Source organism: Microcaecilia unicolor, chromosome 9, assembly GCF_901765095.1.
Source record: "Microcaecilia unicolor chromosome 9, aMicUni1.1, whole genome shotgun sequence".
NCBI classification, from domain to species: domain Eukaryota; kingdom Metazoa; phylum Chordata; class Amphibia; order Gymnophiona; family Siphonopidae; genus Microcaecilia; species Microcaecilia unicolor.
Window position 1 is genome coordinate 8,414,069 of NC_044039.1, and position 25,867 is coordinate 8,439,935.

Below are 25,867 nucleotides of genomic sequence, written 5' to 3' on the forward strand. Positions count from 1 at the left end.
ATTGAAACCCCAGCCTGAACCAGGTGGGAATCAAGCTGTGTAACTGTGCTGTAAGGAGGTGCAAGAAAGACTGTGTAAACTGTTTCCTACTGAAAAGGTCTGGGCTGCAACCCACCAAGCTACTGTGTTTTCTTTCTGATAATGTACTGTTCCCTAAGAGAAGTAATCTTAGGTCAAGTGAAGTGAAGTTATATGGACTGTTTTGAACCTGACTTGTGCTTTGGGTAGCAAGCCCTAAACAACCTGGAGTTAAGGTGTGCCTGGGCGTTTATGTTGACCTGAAGCAAGAAAATAAAAGCCCATACTTATAAACGTTGTGCTTTGAATGTGCCTCTGTGAAAGGAACGGAGGGAGGAAGGAGTCCTGGAAGTTCTCAGGGTCTGGAGCTGAGGCTCAAAGCAGCCAGATTGCTGTGGAGGGAGGCAGCAGCCGTGTGAAGAAGAAGGCAGCTAAGCAGGGTCGAGCCCGGCTGGGTCCTGGAAAGGTGACCCAGCTACATAAGCTAACTGTTTTAATCGCATAAATGCAACGAATTCCAGATTTTAATTACAGGTTGAATGAAGAAATATTTTCTCCGGTTTGTTTTAAATTTACTACTTAGTAGCTTCGTTGTGTGCCCCCTAGTCCTAGTATTTTTGGAATGAGTAAAACGAGCGATTCACCTCTACCAGTTCCACTCCAGTCAGTATTTTATAGACCTCTTTCGTATCTCCCCTCAGTTGTCTCTTCTCCAAGCTGAAGAGCCCTATCTGCTTTAACTTTTCCTCATAGGGAAGTCGTCCCATCCCCTTTATCATTTTCTTTGCCCTTCTCTGTACCTTTTCGAATTCCACTATACCTTTTTTGAGATGCGATGACCAGAACTGCACACAGCATTCAAGGTGCGGTCGCAACATGGAGCGATACAAAGGCATTATAACATTCTTATTTTTGTTTTCCATTCCTTTTCTAATAATTCCTAATTTTTTATTTGCTTTCTTAGCCACCGTTGCACACTGAGTAGAGGGTTTCAACGTATCATCAACAATGACACCTAAATCCTTTTCCTGGGCGGTGACTCATAATGTGGAACCTTTCATCACATACCTATAGTTTGGGTCCCTCTTTCCTGCATGCATCACTTTGTACTTGTTCACATTAAAAATTGTTCAAGCTACAGCATGGCATGCATCAACTTAGCTTAATAAATGCTGGCTTGACAACCTCAGTTTTCCTGTCGGTTGTAAGAGAAGTTTAGTCAGCTTGAGACTGATACCAGTGGCGTTCCTAGGGGGGTGCGGTGGGTGCGGTCCACCCCGGGTGCACGCCGCCGGGGGGGGGGGGGGGCCGCGCGCGCCTGCCCTCTGTTGTTACATGCTTCTTCTCTGCCCCGAAACAGGAACAACGGAGGACAGGCGGCGCGGCACCTCCCCCCCCCTCCAGCGGCGTGCACCTGGCGGGTGGGGGGGTTCCTTCGCGGGGGTGTCCTTTCGCTGGGGGGGTCCGCGCTGCATTGGGGGGGGGGGCGCATCGGCGATCCACCCCGGGTGCCAGCCCCCCTAGGAACGCCACTGACCGATACCCATCAGTATGATCCAACTGAGTGGTTCCTGATGAAGCCCTGTTATGGGTGAAACGAATCGGGCCCCGATGAAAAACAAGTTGAATTGTGGGGTTGTCATGCCAGTATTTATGCAGTTACCTTAACCAGTTAAGGGCTGAATATTGGCACTTAACCACTCCAGTGCTGACTCTGTCCTAGAATGCCCCCAAAATAGCCAGTTTCACATTGGGCGTGAAATGGACATTTCTAGCAGTGCTATCTGGTTAAGTGGTACTGAATATGACTGGTTAGGCCCAAACAAGGGATTTAACCAGCCAGGAGCCGTTTCTGGCCTGTTAAACTGTTTTGAAAATCGACTCCATGGTTTTTATCTGCTCTCATTTTCTTTGTTTTTATTTGAATAATTAATTTCAAATGCAGGACAGAAAAGAAAAGTTACTTAAAAGTTCAGAATTCATATTTCGGTGTGGGTAAACCTTAAGGTCATCCCTTCCACAATTTATTTTCCTCTTTTGGACTTCCTTAAGAGGTGGTGGTGGAGGAGGAGTGGGAACTCTACAAAGGGCCAGGGGGATAAGGGACTCGATTGTATGTAGATGTATAAGACCCTATACAGAAAACAGAACTCATAGTATAATTTGATACTGTGCGCAAGTTTTTGAAGAAAAAAATCTTTCCAGTGTATTTTCTACAATCAATCTGTGCTTGTTTCTGATCTAGCTCAGTAGCTGGACTGGGCAATAAATTGGCCAGTGCCCCCCCCCCCCCCAAGTCCTGAAATTTCCTCATTCCTTTGCATTCCAGGGCTTCAGGCCACCAAGACCAGACTCTCCACTCTCTCGACCCGGGGCTCGCTTCTCTCCCTGCCGGACTCTGGCATGTCTCCCATCTTACTCTGGGACAGACCCAAGAGTCCAGTCGCCTGCGCCCTGGTCTCCTCTATCTGATCGCTTCATCACGCCCGAAACCCCTCAAGGAGGGAGGGGAGCGGCCGGTGGGTGGTACAAAAGCCTCCGTGAACACGGCCAGGAACAACCCAGCTGGCAGGAGGAAGTTTTCTCATGCCAGGTAGCGGTGGCTGTGATCAAATGAGATTTATTTATTGCATTTGTATCCCACATTTTCCCACCTCTTTGCAGGCTCAATGTGGCTTACAATACATCATGAATGATGGAAATGTATAGGAGAATATATATTTAGTATAACATAAGGATCTTGGGTACTATGATAGTGATGAAACATGATAGTAGAGTAACAAGCAAATGTTGTAAGACAATTCTGGATATATGTGTAGGGATTCACATTTGTTGATCTTTGTGGTATGCCTTGTTAAAGAGATGAGTCTTCAGTAGTTTGCGGAAGTTAGTTAATTCGTAGATCGTTTTCAAGCTGCGTGGCAGCTCTTTCCAGAATTGTGTGCTCAAGTAGGAAAAGGTGTTAGTTTGTATTTTAGACTTTTACAGTTGGGGAAGTGAAGATTGAGAAATGTGCGGGATGATTTTTTAGCATTCCTGGGTGGTAAGTCTATCAGGTCTGACATGTAGGCTGGGGCATCTCCGTGAATGATTTTGTGAACTAGGGTACATATTTTGAACGTGATGCGTTCTTTGAGTGGGAGCCAGTGTAGCTTTTCTCGTAGGGGTTTCGCACTTTCATATTTTGTTTTACCAAATATGAGTCTAGCTGCTGTGTTCTGAGCTGTCTGAAGTTTATTTGCTCTTTGCAAACAGCGTAGAGTGCGTTGCAGAAGTCTAGATGACTGCGTACCATTGATTGTACCAGGTTGCGGAAGACGGTCCTTGGGAAGAAAGGTCTTACTCTTTTTAGTTTCCACATTGATTGGAACATCTTCTTGGTTGTGTTTTTCGCGTGACTTTCAAGAGTTAGGTACCTGTCGATCAATGGTAACTCCAAGAATTTTTAGTGCATCTGAAATTGGAAGATTTAGTGTTGGTGTGTTAATGGTGGTGAATTTGTTTGTGTTATGTTGAGAGGTGAGAATTTGGCATTGGGTTTTTTCTGCATTGAGTTTCAGTTGAAATGCATCCGCCCATGAATGCATATGTAGGCTTTGGTTGATATCATTGGAATCTTGTTTAAATGGGATGTAGATTGTTACGTCGTCTGCATAAATGTATGGGTTGAGGTTTTGGTTTGATAGTAGTTTGGCCAAGGGTATCATCATTAAGTTGAATAAGGTCGGAGAGAGGGGGGATTCCTGAGGAACTCCGCATTCAGGTATCCATGTGGGTGATGTAGTCGAATTAGATGTCACTTGGTCACTTGGAACCCCTTGAACCAACTGAGAACCTTGCCTCCGATTCCAAAGTATTCGAGGCTATGTGGTAGTATTCCATGATCAACCATGTCGAAGGCGCTAGACATGTCAAATTGTAGAAGTAGTATATTCTTGCCAGTTGCAATTGTTTGTTTGAACTTATTCATGAGGGTAACTAGTACTGTTTCGGTACTGTGGTTAGACCGAAATCCTGACTGGGAGTCGTGTAGTATTGAGAATTTGTTTAAGTAGTTTGTGAGTTGTTTGGTCACCATCCCTTCCATTATTTTGGTTATTAAGATGAATGTGCAGAAGAGAAACACTAAGAACAAGAAGAGAATGATAGACACACATAATAAACCAGTATTTACGTGTATATATTACTACTACTTATCATTTCTAAAGCGCTACTAGACGTACGCAGCGCTGTACACTTGAACATGAAGAGACAGTCCCTGCTCGACAGAGCTTACAATCTAATTAGGACAGACAAAAAGGACATACAAGAGATAAAGGAATATTAAAGTGAAGATGATAAAATAAGGGTTCTGAACAAGTGAATAAGGGTTAGGAGTTAAAAGCAGCATCAAAAAGGTGGGCTGTTAGCTTAGATTTGAAGACGACCAGAGATGGAGCTTGACGTACCGGCTCAGGAAGTCTATTCCAGGCATATGGCGCAGCAAGATAAAAGGAATGGAGTCTGGGAGTTAACAGTAGAGGAGAAGGGAGCAGATAAGAGAGATTTACCCAGTGAACGGAGTTCCCGGGGAGGAATGTAGGGAGATGAGTGGAGAGGTACTGAGGAGCTACAGAGTGAATGCACTTATATATGCACGTGTTACATGCATATTTACATATAAAACCGTTACACCAGGGGCATAGCCACGGGTGGGCCTGGACGGGCCCACGCCCAGCCACTTTCCCTCCAGGCCCGCCCATTCAACATCCTGCTGCTGTCGCTGCCTTTTCTTCCGCAGCTCCGCCGGGTCCGGGAAGCAGCGTTCAGCAGCGTTGCCTGCCTTTTAAAATAATTCGTCTCCCCAGGCTCTGCTGCATTTACATCTTTGCCCGTCGCAAAGCGCTGCTGTTCGCACAGGCAGCTCCGCTCCCCTTTGCCGTGTCCAGCTGGCCCTACGCATCCACTACAGGAAGTGGATCAGAGAGGGCCGGATGGACGTGGCAAAGGGGAGCGGAGCTGCCTGTGCGAACGGCAGCGCTTTGCGACGGGCGAAGAAGTAAATGCAGCGGAACCTGGGGAGACGAATTATTTTAAAAGGCAGGCAGGCACGCAGGCAACGCTGCTTCCCGCCATGCTGGTGACTGGCACAGGGATGAGACTTCTCAAGCCTTGGGGGCCTCCAGAAGATTCTTCAGCTGGCAGGGCCCGGAGATCCCCGCCAGCCCAGGTATTTATCTTTACGGGAGGGGGATGGACAGAGAGGAAATATGTGGGTCATGCTGCCCACCCAGTCCACCCCCCAGGCCCACCCAAAAATTGAGGTCTGGCTACGCTACTGTGTGTAACTCCCATACACACAACCAAAGGGGTTAAATAAAACTTGAGTCCCAACCTCCTTGCACACAACACTCTTCCTCTCACACTTCCGGGAAGATGTTTACCGTTACTTCTCCTAACTTTTTTTTTTTACCCCTCAGCGCCCTCTTGCGCCCGGAGGACACGGATTCAGGACAGGTTCATACCATTACCAGCCAATTCATTGGAATGCTCGGCCTGGCATGCGCATGCGCATGCGGTGGCGGCTGATTGGCTTATCCCGGACCCCGGTAGCTGCTGACGTATGAAGTGGATTCCTAATATTCCTGACAGGCGATGCCGGCTGCAGCAGGGCACAGCTAAGAAGAGAAGGAGCCCTTACGGGCAGCGCTTCCCGGCAATTCCCAGGTGACATGTGGCGCAAGCGCAGCCCCCTCCCGTTGGGCGGAGTGACAAGTGCGTCCTTGTTGCGAGGTGACGGCGGGGTCGGGATCTATGATGAGAGGGAGGTACTCGTGCGCGCGCTTCGGGAGACGGCGGGACAGTCTTCGCGCGCGCCTTCCCTTTTGGAGATGGGAGTCGGTGCGCGCGCGCGCTCTCTCTCGCGGCAGTGTTAGAGGAGGGGCTCAGCGTGCGTCTGTGTGTGTGCTCGGCGCGCGCCTGCTCGTTCGTTTCCAGCTCTGAGGAGGAGGAGGCGGGGCTCCTGTATATGTGTCAATCTGTGCGCGCGCGTGCGTTCCGAGCTCAGAGGAGGCGAGGTCGGCGCGCGCCGCGGTGGTCCCCCCGGGGAGGCGGGGTTGGCGCGTGCGTACAGGTGCGGCCCGGGCGCGCGGTACAGTTGCTGTTTACGTTCCTGCTGCAGGACAGGTAATGGGGTGTATTTGCGCGCGCTGCTCGTTCTTTTGGTCTAGGAGGTTGTTGTCTCTCTTGTGTCTCCCGGGTGGGGGGCGCGCGCGTGGCTTCCCCCAGGTGCCGCCTGTGTCAGGGGCGGGGCGCGGCTTTCCCCAGGTGCTCGTGTGTCCCCAGCTCTTTCTCGTTTTGGTGTTTGCGGTGCAGCAGGGCGGGGACGAGAAAGCCGCAGTAGCAAGGATGGAGCACAGTCGGGGCTGCTTTTCTCTTGCAACTTAAATGCCAAGAAGCAAAGTCATTCACGGTGCACAGACCAGAGGTGTCGGCAAAAACGGGGGAATGTTTCATCCGCTTCGTGGCCTTTTCTGCGTTTCCCTGCACGCTGCTTTGCTGCTTTGCTTTGCTATTCAACTCTCAAGGCTCGCATCAGTTTAAAGTAGTAGATCCTTCACACAGAAACTAGCTTACCTAGAGCCTTTGTTGCTTCCTTTTCTGGTTTTCTACACGCCTGTCTTTTTTTTTTTGCAAATAAGATATTTTTGTGCTACATTTACATTTCCTTGCCCTTCATATTTGTATGCTGTAGTGAAATTGATTCTCTCTCGTATTTTACTCATGCGTTTTTGGAAATTAAAGGTTTATGGTGGTGGCTCCGCTGCCGGTTTTTGTAGTAGTGCATTCTTTGCATCCAATGTTAAAGTTCATGCTTTTTACTAGACTTGCCAAGTAGGAGAGCTTTCAAAAACCTTTTGATGACAAAACTTTCACAGTGAAAAGCTGTATGCCAGTAATAGTGTTACTTAGCAAACGTAATTCATTATTTCCTGGCAACAGTGCTTTTCTGTTGCGCCTGGTATGTAAAGTAATGTCTGTAAGCCAACCTGATTATTTCTAAAAATGAATGTCTTGTGTCTCCAGGAGCAATTTAGGATCAACAAGGAAGTTGTAGGTCCAGGCTTTTAATTTGACTAACTTAATACATAATGACTAGTTTTTGAAAATTACCCTTTGATTTATTGTCATGCATCTAGGAATTGCACATTAGGCAGAAGACAGGGTTTGGATGTTTTTTTTAGAAGAAAAATAAACAGATAAGATGGTTCAACAGTAAATTATAGATCCATATAAATGGAGATGCTAATCAGACCACAGCTAAGTTAACTTTCTCATCAAATCTGCTTGGCCTTCCTGCCAGCCTAGGATGGCATTTATGTCAAATTTCAAATGACTAATGGTAAAATATTGTGGTACGGTGTTAGGTCACCTTGGTTGTCATCGTTTTTGTTTTTGAGCTGTTTTCACTGCAACTATTGTGAGGTTCAGTTGATCAGCGCATTTTATTTATTTATATTCTGGGTTATAATTCACATTATTCCTGATACTCTAGTTCATAAACTGTAGTCTAATATCTATTTTTTTAAATTTGCATTTTCATTCACTTTTCAGAAGCAAGAGAAAAGAAATTATAAGCTAACAATCGAGTCCAACAAGTAAAATTCCAAACTCCCATATTAGGAAAGTTCTTAGGGCCGTTCTAGACGCATTAACCATGTACATGCTTACAATATCCCCTATAGGCGCGTACATGGTTACAGCGTGCGCCAAGTGTAGGCGCACTAAAAACACTAACGCATCTTAGTAAACAGGGTCCTAAATGTATACCGTCAAAACCAGACCATTCTGAAGCATAAGCTAAAAGTAGCCATAAATGAAATCCTCAACAATTTTCTACAAGTGCAAAGCTTGTACAAGCACAAGCTTCTGCACAGATGCAGGGCAATGTACTGTATAAAATGACTCTTTGTCTTCTCATAAAGGCCAATTTAACCTCCCTTAATACAGAAGTGGAGAAAAATGAAGTTTATGTGGCCTGTCCAGTCTGCCCGGCCATACGAACAGTGGCATAAAGAAGACATCCTGTAGAAAGTGCTTTTTAAGGAGACCACTATTTAAACCCTTGAGAACAAAACAAAAAGCAGTTTTAAAACAGCAATGAAAATGATTTGCCAGCACTCGAACGAGCCGCTGCAGTCTCTGTATATTCTTTTAAAGTTAAATATAGGATAACACGCACTACTGTCCTGCTCATTTATCATGGGTGCATTTGTTTTGCTGTGAGTAGCTGAACGAGAGAGCTTTTTGCAAGGTTTTTAACGTTTAGGTCCATATCTAAAGAGGAATCTGAAATGACACTTAAATTGCCTAGTTTAGAGGAGTGGCCTAGTGGTTAGGGTGGTGGACTTTGGTCCTGGGGAACTGAGGAACTGAGTTCGATTCCCGGCACAGGCAGCTCCTTGTGACTCTGGGCAAGTCACTTAACCCTCCATTGCCTGCCGCATTGAGCCTGCCATGAGTGGGAAAGCGCGGGGTACAAATGTAACAAAAAAAAAAAAAAAAAAATCCCAGGGGACAGTTCTTAAACATAACAATGGACATAATGGTGAAATGGATGTCCTCCTGACTTTATTTTCTTTTCAATTCGTTTTCTCGGCATAGTTAGTAGAGGGTTTGTAGGAATCTTGAGCTAGGTGGGATTTTTATTGCTGTGTGGCTGATGCTTGTTGTCCTCTGTTATTTAAATGGCATTCCTTTCTTGATTGATATTTGTAATTTTTTTAATTGTACGCCGCTGAGATCTTACGAAAGTATGGCAAGCGGTATAGAAAATGAAATAAACTGTAAAGCCTCCTTTGGAGCGATTAAGGTTACTTTATTCAACATAACCCAAGACAACCCTTCCTATCTCCCAGCTCCTGCCTGTTGGAGCCTCAGGGGATAGAGAGGGCTATAGACACCCTTGTTGTAAACAGTCTTCCTAATAAAGACTGAAAAGCTAGGAAGAGAGGTAATATTGGCATACCGCAAGATACCACATGTCAGATTCCAAAGGAAGGAAGCTGGATTATTCCTAATCACCACCGTGCTAAAATGAGCTAAATCCTTTATAAACTGAACTTTAATCCCTAGATCCCTCATTCTGTGTTGTACAGTTTGATGGCCTCAGTAAAATCAAAGAGAGCCAGAAACAAATCAATTCCTTTCTCTAAATGGTAATGTAACTAATCTAATAATGAGCCCTTCTGAAACCTGAACAGCATTAGTCTAAAAAATGATCAAACCCCAAAGGGTTGTGGTGTTGTATTAAGACTTTACATTCAGTACCTTTGCCAGTGAATGGCAAATCAGAAGCTAGTGTTTATCTGTTAAGTAAACGGATCTGACGTAATTTGCTTTAACGTAGTATTACATTTGAAGACAGTCTGGGAAAGCTTCTTTCAAGAAAGTGTTAAGAATCCGATGTAAAGTTTTCAAAGGATCGCTGTTAAAGGTGATTTGCTAGGAAGGTTTGATGCCATTAGCCTGGTCGGCTGTAGGTGTGAAGTCTCCCCTGGGATAATTAGTGTTTCAGGTCAGGCAGTGCAGGTGTAGCCAGAATTACACCCTTTTCTTGTAGAAAGGTAACATTTCATACTATTTCCAGATATATTTACCAACAGTGGCTGTATCAGCCCTGCATATAACATGAATTCCCTTGTATGGTAATTTCAATTTTGTGTGTTCCTTAATTTTTTAAATATATTTATACTAGCCGTTGAGCCCGTGAAAACGGGCTACTTTTAGAATGGGGGGGGGGGTTCCGAGCCCCCCCTCCCCGGAGTCGCTGCTGCCGCCTCTCCACCCGGCCCGAGCAGCACTGTAAACTTACATCAGCACGCAGCAGCAGGCACATCAGCAAAGCTGCCGTCGGGGCAGGCTTCCTTCTCTGCCTGTGTCCCACCCTCGTGTGACGTAACGTCGGCGAGGGCGGGACAAAGGCAGAGAAGGAAGCCCGACGGCAGCTTTGCTGATGTGCCTGCTGCTGCGTGCTGATGTAAGTTCACAGTGCTCGGGCCAGATGGAGGGGCGGCGGCCACTCCGGGGGAGGGGGGGAAGGGGAGCGGTTCCGACGTCTGCAGCATGCCAGTGGAGACTTCCCTCTCTGTCCCGCCCCCATCATCACGTATTGAAGCGGGGGCGGGGCAGAGAGGGAAGTCTCTACTGCGCATTTGCGAGTGAGTACGGTCACTCGCCGTTTATATGTTTGATTTCTATGTTTTGTTTTTATACTCTATAATTTGGATCCATATGATTTATATGATTTTATCCTACAATTATTTATATAATTTTGTGTACGTATTATAATGTGTCTTATTCTGACCCGTAGACTCCTGAGGCAGGCGTTTTTTTGCCGAAACATTGAGCCGTGTCGAGTCTTTTTCATTATTAAAGAATATTTTCTCCATCTCTCATCTCCTTGGTTGTGTTTGGACGTGTCCCGTTGATCACATTGCTTCCTTGTCTATAAAGAACACGGGAACAGAGATGTCGATGGAAGAGGACGGAGCAATCTACTGAACTTTTCTGTTTGTATCTGCCTATAGTGCGATCACAGAGCATAGCTTTGAAGTGTAATATTTTCTTGTTGGTCTGGGTAACTTAAGACACTAACACAGATGTGTACTTACAGTTTTTTTAAATACTTTTTTATTGAACACTTCCAACATTAATTAATTAATTTATTTGTTGCATTTGTATCCCACATTTTCCCACCTTTTTGCAGGCTCAATGTGGCTTACATGGTACCGTAATTGGCGTTAACCGATTTCCGTATGAACAAATACAAGTTGCGATTAATATCAAGGTGATATTATGGTAGAGTGAGATACTATGGTAAAGACAATTGGGGAGAACTTAGAGAGGGAAAGGAAGAGATATGGGATATGTCCGTTACGATCTTTGGTTAAGTTGTGTCGCAGATGCCCAGGGTTTTTATGTTGGGTCGGTGGGGTAAGCCCTTCTGTACAGTTCTGTTTTTAGTGCTTTCCGGAAATTCATGTTGGTCGAGAGTGGTTTTTACTACTTTTGGTAGTGCGTTCCACAATTGTGCGCTCAGGTAGGAAAAGCTGGAAGCATAGGTGGATTTGTATTTTGAGTCCTTTGCTGCTTGGGTAATGGAGGTTTAGGTATGATCTTGCTGGTTTTATGGTGTTTCTGGGTGGTAGGTCGATGAGGTCTGTCGTGTATCCCGGTGCCTCGCCGTAGATGATTTTGTGAACTGTCGTACAGATTTTGAATGCGATATGTTCCTTAATTGGAAGCCAGTGCAGTTTTTCTCCGAGTGAAAATTGTATCCATTACAATGCTAGATTATCATCCAAGAAAAACTCCTTCACCTATCATTCAAAAGGAAAAGAAATAGAAGTAGGCACAATCGACTGAGCTCTGAATCTGATCCAGAGCAAACAATTCAGACAGAATAACCAGTTTAAACACGAAACACTAAAAACAGTATTAGCAGTGGCACAGGCACCATATGCCTGGAGTAGACTTCCTGAGCCGTCAAGCTCCATCTCTGGCCGTCTTCAAATCTAAGCTAAAAGCCCACCTTTTTGATGCTGCTTTTAACTCCTAACCCTTATTCACTTTGTTCAGAACCCTTATTTTATCATCCTCACTTTAATATTCCCTTATCTCTTGTTTGTCCTGTTTGTCTGTCCTAATTAGATTGTAAGCTCTGTCGAGCAGGGACTGTCTCTTCATGTTCAAGTGTACAGCGCTGCGTACGTCTAGTAGCGTTTTAGAAATGATAAGTAGTAGTAGTAGTCTTGGGATTCCGGAATCTTGCTACTCTTTGGGATTCCGGAATCTTGCTACTCTTTGGAATTCTGCACGGAATCTTGCTACTCTTTGGGGTTCCGGAATCTTGCTACTCTTTGTCCTTATCCCTTATTTGTCCTGTTTGTCTGTCCTAATCAGATTGTAAGCTCTGTCGAGCAGGGACTGTCTCTTCATGTTCAAGTGTACAGCGCTGCCTACGTCTAGTAGCGTTATAGAAATGATAAGTAGTAGTAGTAGTCTTTGGGATTCCGGAATCTTGCTACTCTTTGGAATTCTGCACGGAATCTTGCTACTCTTTGGAATTCTGCACGGAATCTTGCTACTCTTTGGGGTTCCGGAATCTTGCTACTCTTTGTCCTTATCCCTTATTTGTCCTGTTTGTCTGTCCTAATCAGATTGTAAGCTCTTTCGAGCAGGGACTGTCTCTTCATGTTCAAGTGTACAGCGCTGCCTACGTCTAGTAGCGCTTTAGAAATGATTAGTAGTAGTAGTAGTACAGGCACCCCTGACTTCTGCAACCCGGGAAAATTCACAAAGCTTTTGTGAACATAGCGGAAGGCTTTCTGAAAAGTGCTTTTCCAGGTCTTTCTTTTTCTGGTTCTCGCACATTCAGGAGCCCCCAAGAGCAGGCCATGAAAATGTGCCTGCCTGATTTAATGACACTGCACATGTGGCAGTGTGTTTTAATATGTTAACTTCTTGGTTTGATTTATTACACTTTATATTCTGCCTTTAGCAAACACTAATTGATCAAATTAGGTTGAATACTGCAATAAGCAGCAGGTCAGGAATAAAGCTTAACGTTTTAATATAAATGGAAATGAGCTTGAAGCTTACAGAGAAGAGGTTAAGGGATGCCACTATTTTAATGTTAATATATTATCCCTTTGCCTGCTGCTATTTTCAATTTGTCACATTTTTCTTTTTGTTAAATACATTTCAGTACCTTCTGTTACTTCTGTTTCCACCCTGCTTGCTCATTCTTGGAATGAATCGCCTTTGTTTATTTATTATGACATTACACCCTGCGTTTTCCCAAGTAAAGCTCGGGTTCAATGCGTCTTACATAAGAAATTTAAGGAGAAGCCACAGTCAAAAATTGCTTACAACAGTGCTTGTCAATCTTTCAGCTGAATTAAATTGCGTGACCCCTTGGAGGTGCAGAATAATGATGCATCTATGGAGAGCCCACCAAGAGGAAAGCCTAAAGTGGCTCGGGCTCTTCAGCTTGGAGAAAAGGCGGCTGAGGGGAGATATGATAGAGGTCTATAAAATAATGAGTGGAGTGGAACGGGTAGATGTGAAGCGTCTGTTTACGCTTTCCAAAAATACTAGGACTAGGGGGCATGCAATGAAGCTACAATGTAGTAAATTTAAAACGAATCAGAGAAAAAGTTTCTTCAGTCAACGTGTAATTAAACTCTGGAATTTGTTGCCAGAGAATGTGGTAAAGGCGGTTAGCTTAGCGGAGTTTAAAAAGGATTTGGACGGCTTCCTAAAGGAAAAGTCCATAGACCGTTATTAAATGGACTTGGGGAAAATCCACTGCTTATTTAAGCAGCATAAAATGTTTTGTACTTTTTTGGGATTTTGCCAGCTATTTGTGACCTGGATTGGTCACTGTTAGAAACAGGATGCTGGGCTTGATGGACCTTTGGTCTTTCCCAGTATGGCAATACTTATGTACTTATTGTGACATCATTTGGGGTCCCAACCCACAGTTTGGGAAGCTCTGGTTTACAGGCATATTTTCTGCGGGTTCTCTTCTATCCTGTTTTCCATGGGGGAAAATGCTTCATACATAGGGCTCTTAGAACCACGTCTGTAATGTCAAGGTAATGACTTGGAAAGAGATTTAGAGTACTTTTGAAATGTGCATGTTTATACATATAATAGTATGCATTGCGAAATGGAATGTCTTAATTACAATAACATCCCAGGAACTAGAATACCTGCTTACTATTTGTGGAAAAGAGGTTGGGACATTTTAAGGAACTGAAACTGGTAATTAACTGATAGATTGATGTCAATTACATTTTAAGTTGCACTTCATTACAGTCTGTACCTGTGGGAAAGTCTTTAGTTCAAACAGAAATGAGCTGCTATTTTTGGAAACTGGACTTGCAAGGAACATGTCAAATGTATTTTTACATTGTTGGGTTTCATTTTAAATATTTGATATAACCTAGGAATGCCCTGTCATAGCTACTGCTTTTCAGATTGGCTTTTGTCTGTAGGCCTTGCATCACTGTGTTGATTTTAATATATATTGTTAAAGGCTCTTTATCAAATGAAATAGTCACAACCATTTAGGTTGGTTCTTCACCGGCAAATAACGTCCGAACACTGGCACCTGAGCTGTTTGAGTTTGGTTTAGGCCTGTGGGTTGGGCCTATATTGTGTAAACCTCCTGAGCTCCGTCAGTGGCAGGTATCTGGTGGTTATTCAGTCTCCACCTTTTTTTTTTTTTTTTTAACGATATAGTGGTCAGCTGTATCCCTGAAAGGTTTAGGGGCCCTTTTACCAAGCCGCGGAAGCGTCTACATGCGCCCAATGCGTGCCAAAATGGAGTTACCGCATGGCTACCACGTGGCTCCTGCGGTAATTTCATATTTTTCACGCGTCCAATAAATAATTTTTATTTTCGGACATGCGTATCGGATGCGCTCCGAGTGGCATTTGATGCACGTAGATCACTACCGCCTGAGACTTTACCGCTAGGTCAATAGCTGGCGGTAAGATCTCAGAATGGACGCGCGACAATTTTTTCATTATTGCCGCATGTCCATTTTCCGCAAAAATTTTTTAAAAAGGAATTTTTTTTTTACAGGTGCGCTGAAAAATGATTCTGTGTGTGACCAAAACACGCGTCTACACTACCACAGGCCATTTTTCAGCACGCCTTTGTAAAAAGGCCCCTTATTCTTTGTTTTTACAAGTATACTTATTTTTATTTATTTATTTAGATTTTGCTCACACCTTTTTCAGTAGTAGCTCAAGGTGAGTTACATTCAGGTACACTGGATATTTCTCTGTCCCAGGAGGGCTCACAATCTAAGTTTGTACCTGAGGCAATGGAGGGTTAAGTGACTTGTCCAAGATCACAAGGAGCAGCAGTGGGATTTGAACTGGCCACATCTGGATTGCAAGACCGGTGCTCTAACCACTAGGCCACTCCTCTGCTTGTTATTCTTTAGGGTTTTACATGGAAAGTTTCTACTGTTTGAGATTCTGCATGGAATCTTGTCACTCTTTAGGATTCCAGAATCCTGATATTCTTTGGGGTTCTACATGGAATGTTGCTATTCTTTGAGATTCTGAATGGAATCTTTATTTATTTATTTAGATTTTGCTCACACCTTTCAGTAGTAGCTCAAGGTGAGTTACATTCAGGTACTCTGGATATTTCTCTGTCCCAGGAGGGCTCACAATCTAAGTTTGTACCTGAGGCAATGGAGGATCAAATGACTTGCCCAAGATCACAAGGGGCAGCAGTGGGATTTGAACCGGCCACCTCTGGATTGCAAGACCGGTGCTCTAACCACTAGGCCTCAGGGGTCAGTATATCTCATGCTAGGGTCCACCTTAGGAATCGGCGCTCAAGAAATTTCTAGGTGTCAGCAGAAGGAAGTGACCCATTGGGAGAAGAGTGACGTGTCCTTTCCCCGCTGGCAGAAAGAAAACAAAAAGGGGAGGGAATGAGACTAAAGGGAAAATGGAGTAGAGGAATTTGGGGCAGACATAAATATCTTTTCAGATACAGGTATGCATTCCATATATTCCCCCCCCCCCACCCCCCCCGCACCCCACCCATCAATCAGGCTCAAAGCTGAGCCTCAAACACAGACGTATATGTGGATTGAGAAAGGATTCATGAGCCGTAAGCATGCACTTTCCTGTTATTTTCAAACCTCTGCATTTTTTGGCCTAGTGTACTGTTTCTCAGTCCAGTCCTCAGGACACTCCTAGCCGGTGAGGTTTCCAGGATATCCACAATGAATATGCATGAGAAATTTACATATCCAGAAAACCTGACCGGCTGGGTGTGTCCCAAGGACTGGGTTAAGAACCCCCTGGTCTAGTGGTTTTAATGTATAGGACTGTACAAATAATGGTTATGGCGCACTCGCAGATGCGCCACATGTATTACCGTGTGCTGTTCAGCGACATCATATTACTGGAGGTTGTGTTCACTCTCCTGCCGTTGCATTTTTTGGGTGAAGGCTGTTTTGAGCCTAGTTTAAATTTTTACTGTCGTCAGCTAATCCATTATCACTCTTCTGTAAGCAAAGGAGGAATGAATAATTTATTTCATCCTTCCTGCTTTTTAATCCAGATGGCAGGGCCCGCACTCAGAATGTAGATGTGTCCTGCTAATAGGCAGGGGAATACGTTAGATCTGTCTGATAGGTTCGTGGCGTGCTGAGCAGCAGATTACCTGCAGAAAAGACTTAATGTTTCTCAACCAGCGTGTCACCCAAACTTTGGCAGGCGGCATATGCTCTTGTGTTTTTCTTAACGACCGTGCACTGCGGGTTGGGGAGGGTTGAGACGAAAAGGGAAGGAGTAGGGTGAGCTGGCTCTTTCCAAACAACAAGGGGGAGACGTATATGTAGTCCAAAATCGTTATTAAAACGACACTCGACATAGCTGCTGTGTTTCGGTGCCGGAGCACCTGCTTCAGGAGTGGGTTGGTGTTCGCTTGTATAAGATTGTAAATACAGGAAACAAATCTAATGTTGAGAATCCAGAGATTTGATAAACTTCAGCAGCTGTATCCTGTCATTTTAATAAAGATTTTGGACTGCATATACGTCTGCCTTGTTGTTTGTTTATTTATTTGTGACATTTATATCCCACATTATCCCAAACAAGTTTGAGTTCTGTGTGGCTTACAATAAACAGTACAGGAAACATAACAAAGAATAATGCATAAGAAAGTAATTTGTTGTAAGAATCCAATTTTACAATACAGTATCATAAACATACTGGGATAACTATGGATGTTTAACATTTAGAAAATCTATTATGAATGAGAAATTGTACATGAAGCAAAGAGAAAGTTAATGGTAAATAGAGTAATAACCAATTCAGGTAATAATTAATTGTTTGAGATATGGTCGTTCTTTGTGAGGGTTTGTTTGAATAGGAGCGATTTGAGGATTTTGCAGAATCTAGTATATTCCTGTAGATTTCTTATTTTGGGTGGGAAGGAGTTCCACCATTTGGTTCCTAAGTAAGTGAAGTCTGCAGAGTGGACAGTTTTTTGTAGATCACTTTTTTTGCAATTTGGGAGGTGTAGTCTGAGGTAGTTTCTTGCCTCATAGTTAGTGTTTCTTTGAGGTAAGTTTATTAATGTTTGGAAAGAGCAATCTCACCCTACTACTCCCTTTTTTGCCTGACTCACGTAGGGGTTCAGTGCAGCACCACCTTGTGGTGGGTACTTCCTCTGGGAGGGTTGAGAACCAGGAAGTTAGGTACTTGAAAGCTCCATAACTGGTCCCTACGTTTGTCTCCAGCTCCAACTGAAAGATATTACAGCCTACCTACCCCCTCTCCTCCAATCTGGCAGTCATCACCATTGCATCTGCGTTTCTCTTTCATCATTGTTAGCAACAGTGATTCCCAAGCCTGGTCCTGAAGGCCCCCCCCTCCCCCCCACCCAGCCAGTCAGGTTTTCAGGATATCCACAATGAATATGCATGAGAGAGATTTGCATGCACTGCCTCCACCGTTTGGGTTTTTTTTTTCTTTGTTCAGCTGTGAATTGTAGTGTTCAGTGAATCATATATCCTTACTTTCCTTTCCTATAATGAAATTGGTGTTCTTTTGTGCCTAAATTATTTTATATATATTACTAGTGAGAAATGCCCGTTTCGGATAAAAATGAAACGGGCGCTAGCAAGGTAATCCCCCCCCCCCCCCACCATCCTCCCTCCCGAGTTCCAGACCCCCCCTCCGTCCCTCCCTTCCGATTTCCACACCCCCCTCTCCGTCCCTCAGTCACTTGGTTGCGAGTTTGTGATTAAAGTTCGCAGCGCTCTCCCCGCTGCTGTCACTGAATGTGTGGGACTCCCCGCTGCTGTCACAGAATCCGTGGAACTCGTTTGTTGTGCCTTCCCCGCCCCGCCCTCTACATCATTGTGTTTTGACGCGAGGGCGGAGGTACAGTGACTGCAGGCCCGCCCCGCCCTCTACGTCATCGCATTTTGACGCGAGGGCGGAGCAGCACTGACTGCAGTCTGCAGGCCAAACTGGATATCTCTGGCGCCTCAAGTTTCCGGCTTGAGGCTTCATTGGAACGTTGGAGGTGCCTTTTATATATAGAGATTGTACATTGCCTTGCTAGTGCACTGAGGAAAGGTGAGTCATTAAATCACAATACTAAACCATAAATATTATCTGTCGGGTATCTCACAACACCTTTACACCTTTACTGCATCGTCTGCATTGGCTCCCGGTCCAAGCAAGAGTAAAGTTTAAGGCTCTTGTTCTGACTCACAAAGCCTTTTACACATTAAATCCTAGCTACTTGTCGAATTTAACAATTCCCTACACCGCTATGCGAACTCTTAGATCCCTAACAGATAACAGATTAGTTATTCCCCTTCTTGCTAAGGCTAGATGGGAATCTATACGGAGATCGGCTTTTTTCTATTTGTCACCCTCCCTTTGGAACGGCCTTCCAAAGGAGATCAGATTAGAGAAATCCTATCTCCATTTCCGAAAACTTTTGAAAACCTTTTTCTTTATAAGCTATGTAGAACAGAACTTAGCATAATGAGATAAGGTCAAAAAGAAAAGGAAAAAGGGGCAGCTTAACTGTATATTAGATTTTTAATTTGTACTGATTTTATTATGTAGTTTATTCTGGTTGCTGTGCTTTCCTGTCATGAATGGAATTCCTATGTTTGTTTATTTGTATACACTAATTGTTTTTATACATATGTAAACCGTTCTGTTTTGCAGTTGCAATAAGACACGGTATATAAATTAACATAAATAAATAAATAAATAAAACAGAAGAAAGGCTTAATACCATTGTTCTACAGCCTCTAATATTGAATCAAGATGCTTGGCTGTCTATTTTTTTGAAACATTTTCTGTAAATAAGTACTGTAGTCCTCTAAACAATGGTGTGCATAATTTCACCTTCTAAAATATATTGGCAGGTGGACTTTGCAGTCTGCTTTTCTTGAAGTAATGGCTGCTGCTTTAGGAAAAAAAAAAACTTTCCCCTGGGAATCCCATATGTTGCAGTGTTTAGCAGCATTTCTTGTCAGACACATACATAGCCCTGGATAGTCAACTGATAATTCCCCGTAGACCAGGGGGCTTTACTTATAATTTTAAGGTCATGAGTTTCCACATGTGAGACCTGGGCTGCTGAGAAGGGGGGGGGGGCAAAATTCCCCAGGCCCGGCATCCAAGGGGGGCCCAGCGCAGGGTTCTTTCAATCTCTCTCCTGCTCCTGACGGGCCCCGAGCGATCGGGTCCCGACAGGAGCAAGAGAAAGAAAACTCCGGCGCCGGGCCCCCCCCCCCCTTCAGCACTGCTCTTTGCTCTTTTCTACCGCCGTGCCGAGTGGCTGCTTTTCCCCTCGGTGCATGCTTGGTTTTCAGACTCGGGATCCCCGCCAGCCCCATGGTATCACACTTGCAGCAGTGGTGATCCTGGGGAGAGGGGAGCGGCGGTGATCGGGGGGGGGGGGGGGGGGGGGGGGGGGGGGGGGCGGCGGCCCTGGCCCTGGCCCTGGCCCTGGCCCTGGCCCTGGCCCTGGCCCTGGCCCGGCTCAGTCTCAGTCTCTCAGCGGCCCTGTGTGAGATTACAGGTTTCAGCAGAAGTTTTTATCTCTCGTTCTTTCTGCAAAACTCAGTATTTTTATCAGTTGCAGTACTGTATTGGGGAGGGCTTTTATTTTGAGCAGCAAAGTTCCTACAGAGCAAAAGAGAAATCGAAAGTGTGTGTGTACGCATTCTTATTTGTAAAGCACTATCAGGTGTGACCAGCACTGTTACAGACGCATATCAAGACAAACATGCATGATGATAGATTCTAGAAGAATGTGTTCTATACACCAAGATATAAAAGCAACCTTTAAGAGAGTACACTTCTATTCTGGACTATGGCAGATTAGGGAGTACGATGCACCATCTGCTCTAGGTAAATGGTGTAGTAGGTTGGAAAGACTGTTGATGGGAGTTGGCAATGGAAGAAAAGGCCTTATATAAGAGCAACTTGCCAAATAGAGTATAGGGGAAGAGAAATAACATAAGTATTGCCACACTGGGACAGACCAAAGGTCCATCAAGCCCAGCATCCTATTTCCAACAGTGGCCAATCCAGGTCACAAATAAGCAGTGGATTTTCCCCAAGTCAGTTTAGTAATGATCTATGGACTTTTCCTTTAGGAAGGTGTTCAGACCTTTTTTTTAAACTCCGCTAAGCTAACTGCCTTTACCTCATTCTTTGGCAACTAATTCTAGAGTTTAATTACACGTTGAGTGAAGAAACATTTTCTCCAATTCGTATTAACTAAACATGACCAAGACTGAGCTTCTTTTCTTTCCCCCTAAACCAACCTCTCCTCCTCCCCCATTCTCTATTTCTGTGGATAACACTCTCATCCTTCCTGTCTCATCAGCTCGTAACCTTGGGGTCATTTTCGACTCCTCCCTCTCCTTCTCTGCACATATTCAGCAGACTGCTAAAACCTGTCGTTTCTTTCTCTATAATATCAGCAAAATTCGCCCTTTCGTTTCTGAGCACACTACCAGAACCCTTATCTACACTCTTATCACCCCTCGCTTAGACTATTGCAACTTGCTTCTCACAGGTCTCCCACTTAGCCATCTCTCTCCTCTTCAATCTGTTCAAAATTCTGCTGCACGACTAATATTCCGCCAGGGTCGTTATGCTCATATTAGCCCTCTCCTCAAGTCACTTCACTGGCTTCCTATCCATTTCCGCATACAGTTCAAACTCCTCTTATTGACCTATAAGTGCATTCACTCTGCAGCTCCTCAGTACCTCTCCACTCTCATCTCTCCCTACATTCCTCCCCGGGAACTCCGTTCACTGGGTAAATCTCTCTTATCTGCACCCTTCTCCTCCACTGCTAACTCCAGACTCCGTTCCTTTTATCTTGCTGCACCATATGCCTGGAATAGACTTCCTGAGCCGGTACATCAAGCTCCATCTCTGGCCGTCTTCAAATCTAAGCTAAAAGCCCACCTTTTTGATGCTGCTTTTAACTCCTAACCCTTATTCACTTTGTTCAGAACCCTTATTTTATCATCCTCACTTTAATATTCCCTTATCTCATTTGTCCTGTTTGTCTGTCCTAATTAGATTGTAAGCTCTGTCGAGCAGGGACTGTCTCTTCATGTTCAAGTGTACAGCACTGCTTACGTCTAGTAGCGCTATAGAAACGATAAGTAGTAGTAGTAATACAGAAATTATTCAGGAAGAAGCATGAAAGGATACAGTAGAAGTATGATGGGAACGGTAAGAAGAAATCCAGTGGAAGACAGTGTGTCCAGGAACATATGGTGATCAACAGTGTCTATAGCAGTGGCTAAGTCAAAGATGATGAGCATAGACTGAGGGCTTTTGGCCCTGGTCTTAAGGAGACCCCTGGAGACGTTTTGGCAAGAGCAGTTTCTGTAAAATGAAGAGGGCAAAAGCCACACTCTGGAACAGATACGGAACAATTTGAGATGGAAAAAGTCAAGGCCGTTTGGATACGAAAGGGAAAAAGGAGAGGGGGCGATAGTTAGCAGGGCTGTTAGGGCCCAGTTGAGGGTCTTTTCAGGAGTGATTAGAATATGTCCGTCCGTCCCCCCCCCCCCATCCCACACCATCATACTTCAATAGTTTGGATGTTTCAGACTTGGTAAAATTGAGAATCTAATGTTACAAAGCTGTATATTTGCTTTTTCTTTTGCATTTTTACCTTTAACTCCCCCCCCCCCCACCCTAAAAAGGCATGCATAGATGGCTCTGTTTACCTGCTTGACTTGAGGGCTATGTCTTCTGAAGTGCATTGTTAGCATTGCTTATTAGCTGGCAGGATCCATACACAATTGCAGCAGCTTTTCCTCCCCTCCTAGGTCTGAGGCCTAAGTAATCTTGACAGACAGAGGCTGTTATAATTCACAAAATGCAACGTCATGGCCTGTGCCACTGTACTGGATGCACAATGTGTGATTTTCCAGAAATAGAATTTAAGCTGTTCTTTTGGGGTTGAGAAGGTCTGGGGGCAAACTGATTCTCAGAAATTTTTATGCAACATGGTGTCTTTTCCCCCATGCTAGATATAGTTAAGTTCAAAAAAATGGGCCAGATTGGACTGGGGATACCAAGAGATCCCCCAAAATATGGCCTAATGTGTTTCTGTGGGAGGAGTAATTGCAGCTTCTGTAGCATAAAATTTTGGAAGCTGCCTCTCTCCTTTTCTCTACTCACCTGATCACATCCATAGCATCTTTTCCCCACAGTGCCCCTCCTAAAATAAATAATAGGAAATATTTTTTCACTCAAAGAATAGTTAAGCTCTGGAACTCTTTGCTTGCGGATGTGGTAACAGCAGTTAGCGTATCTGGGTTTAAAAAAGGTTTGGACAAGTCCCTGGAGGAAAAGTCCACAGTCTGTTATTGAGATAGACATGGGGGAAGCCACTGCTTGCCCTGGGATTTGTAGTACGGAATGTTGCTACTCTGAGAGGTTCTGCATGGAATCTTTAGGATTCCAGAATCTTGCTATTCTTTGGGGTTCTACGTGGAATGTTGCTACTCTTTGAGATTCTGCATGGAATCTTTAGGATTCCAGAATCTTGCTATTCTTTGGGGTTCTACGTGGAATGTTGCTACTCTTTGAGATTCTGCATGGAATCTTGTCACTCTTCAGGATTCCAGAATCTTGCTATTCTTTGGGGTTCTACGTGGAATGTTGCTACTCTTTGAGATTCTGCATGGAATCTTGTCACTCTTTAGGATTCCAGAATCTTGCTATTCTTTGGGGTTCTACGTGGAATGTTGCTACTCTTTGAGATTCTGCATGGAATCTTGTCACTCTTCAGGATTCCAGAATCTTGCTATTCTTTGGGGTTCTACATGGAATGTTGCTACTCTTTGAGATTGTGCATGGAATCTTGTTACTCTTTAGGATTCCAGAATCTTGCTATTGTTTGGGGTTCTACATGGAATGTTGCTACTCTTTGAGATTCTGCATGGAATCTTGTCACTCTTTAGGATTCCAGAATCTTGCTATTCTTTGGGGTTCTACGTGGAATGTTGCTACTCTTTGAGATTCTGCATGGAATCTTGTCACTCTTTAGGATTCCAGAATCTTGCTATTCTTTGGGGTTCTACGTGGAATGTTGCTACTCTTTGAGATTCTGCATGGAATCTTGTCACTCTTTAGGATTCCAGAATCTTGCTATTCTTTGGGGTTCTACGTGGAATGTTGCTACTCTTTGAGATTCTGCATGGAATCTTGTCACTCTTCAGGATTCCAGAATCTTGCTATTCTTTCGGGTTCTACGTGGAATGTTGCTACTCTTTGAGATTTTGCATGGAATCTTGTTACTCTTTAGGATTCCATAATCTTGCTACTCTTTGGGGTTCTAAAATGTTGCTACTATTTGGGTTTCTGCCAGGTACTTGTGACCTGGCTTGGCCACTGTTGGAAGCAGGGTACGGGGCTAGATGGACCATTGGTCTGACCCAGTATGGTTGTTCTTATGTTCTTCCCACTTGCTGCCGCACTCCTCTTCCTACTGAGCTGGATTTTAGTGATTCAGATGTTTTGTTTTTCTTTGTTGTAAATTTTATTTTGGACTCTAGCAACTTTCTTAGTGATTATAAGGAACTGTGGTGGCTCAGTGGATGCCATTACCATCCTGCTATGACAGTCGTATGCTTAGCAGCTAAGAGTCAGTTCAAAAACATGTGGTCATTCTTCTGGGGTACAGAAATTCATGTGATAATAAGATTGGGGATGGGATAGTTATGCACACATCAGGGAGATTTCTTGGGATGGTCATATCTGATATCAAGGTTCCAAAATAGCGTAACGAGGGACCGAAGTCGTCAAAATCTTTGTCTCTGTATTTGACGAGAAAGAAACCTGGCTACTTCTAGGAGGTTCTTGAAGACATGGTTTTCGGTCCAGTTTTAGACCCAACGATGCTGCATAGATTGTTGAGATGGGTGGATGGTGGCCAGAAGTGGCCTGAGGATTTTTCCCTTCCTTTCCTGTATTTATAAAGAACAGATTGTAACATTCCCTATAGGAATCCAGATTGTTGTTTGTCCTGTCTGAATGTTATTGTATGTTGTTTTGCCTTTTTGTCTTATTTTTTTTATACCTCCATGAGAGTAGGTATGAATTTGACCATGAGGATTTGCATGCTGGGGCTGTTTCTGGGTGATTGTTTTCTAAAGGCACATAGGTTCCTACGTTGGTAGGAATAACAGGTATATCTCTGTTATTTGAATTTCAGGGCTATCAAATGAGTATATTTTTGATACTGTTTCATGATAGTCCTTTTATTGGGTTTTAATTTGCTATTCTCAAGTTTACCTCATTTATACCCCTGTTTACTAAGCCGGGCAGCAATGCCGACACAGCCCCTTCAAAGTGAATGGGCTGTGTCGGCATTAGCATGTGGTTTAGGAATTGGGGGAGGGGGGGTTATTGTAGTCATGTTTTATACTTGGCCATTTTACTGTTATGCTGTTTAAGAAAACCGTAAGTTTTATGTTAAACTGTACCTGCTGTACATCTTTTCATAAAGCTGGTCAGTAAATCCCAATAAATAAATAATAAGCTTGAAATAGGCACACAGTCCAACTTTGATATGTGGCCATTTATAAAATCAATCTGTAGCATCTAAACAACGCTTGTTTTCAAACTGACTAAACTGTACAAATAAATCAGATTCTTCAGGTAAATATGGCTTTATTGAAAACCCGAATCTTTTGGTTCTCTGGAGGGCTGAAGTTAAAATATCTCCTGCTACAGTTTATATCAGAAATAGTACCAGTGCATCACGGACCTACCTGAATCTCTACTACCCTAATGGCAAAGGACTAAAACACAAGACAACCCATGCGTCCAACTTCTCTTACATAAGCACACGTCTGTGGAACGCATTGCCACAAGCTGTGAAAACAACCTACGATCACCTAAAATTCAGGAAATCATTAAAGACTCACCTATTCGGAAAGGCATACCCGACTGGCCTCAACCCTGCAACACCTCACTATCAAAGATCGTATTGGACATTATCAAACCCTCCTACCTTTAACCCCACGTTTAATGTGAGCAAGTGCAAGGTGATGCATGTGGGAAAAAAGAGCCCGAATTATAGCTACGTCATGCAAGGTTCCACGTTTGGAGTTACGGACCAAGAAAGGGATCTGGGTGTCGCCGTCGATAATACACTCAAACCTTTTGCTCAGTGTGCTGCTGCGGCTAGGAAAGCGAATAGAATGTTGGGCATTATTAGGAAAGGTATGGAGAACAGGTGTGAGGATGTTATAATGCCGTTATATCGCTCCATGGTGCGACTGCACCTTGAGTATTGTGTTCGATTCTGGTCGCCGCATCTCAAGAAAGATATAGTGGAATTGGAAAAGGTGCAGCGAAGGGCGACTAAAATGATAGCGGGGATGGGACGACTTCCCTATGAAGAAAGACTAAGGAGGCTAGGGCTATACAGCTTGGAGAAGAGACGGCTGAGGGGAGACATGATAGAGGTATATAAAATAATGAGTGGCGTGGAAGAGGTGGATGTGAAGTGTCTGTTCACGCTTTCCAAAAATACTAGGACTAGGGGGCATGCGATGAAACTACAGTGTAGTAAATTTAAAACAAACCGGAGAACATTTTTCTTCACCCAACGTGTAATTAAACTCTGGAATTTGTTGCCGGAGGACGTGGTGAAGGCGGTTAGCTTGGCAGAGTTTAAAAAGGGGTTGGACGGTTTCCTAAAGGACAAGTCCATAAACCACTACTAAATGGACTTGGGAAAAATCCA

General features: G+C 44.1%; 1 protein-coding gene across 4 annotated transcripts in view; it reads left to right on the forward strand.

The window, feature by feature from the left end:
• Window positions 1–5,617: 5,617 nt before the first annotated feature.
• Window positions 5,618–25,867, forward strand: part of RAB3IP (RAB3A interacting protein) — a 57,535-nt gene continuing 37,285 nt past the window's right edge. Inside the window, exon 1 of one of the 4 annotated variants that reach the window (XM_030214682.1) lies at window positions 5,618–5,724. The gene's annotated coding sequence lies outside the window, so the exon portion shown is untranslated. Of the gene's footprint in view, window positions 5,725–6,083; window positions 6,184–6,336; window positions 6,485–25,867 lie in introns of those variants that run through there. The other 3 variants (XM_030214686.1, XM_030214683.1, XM_030214684.1) reach the window with 3 other exon arrangements.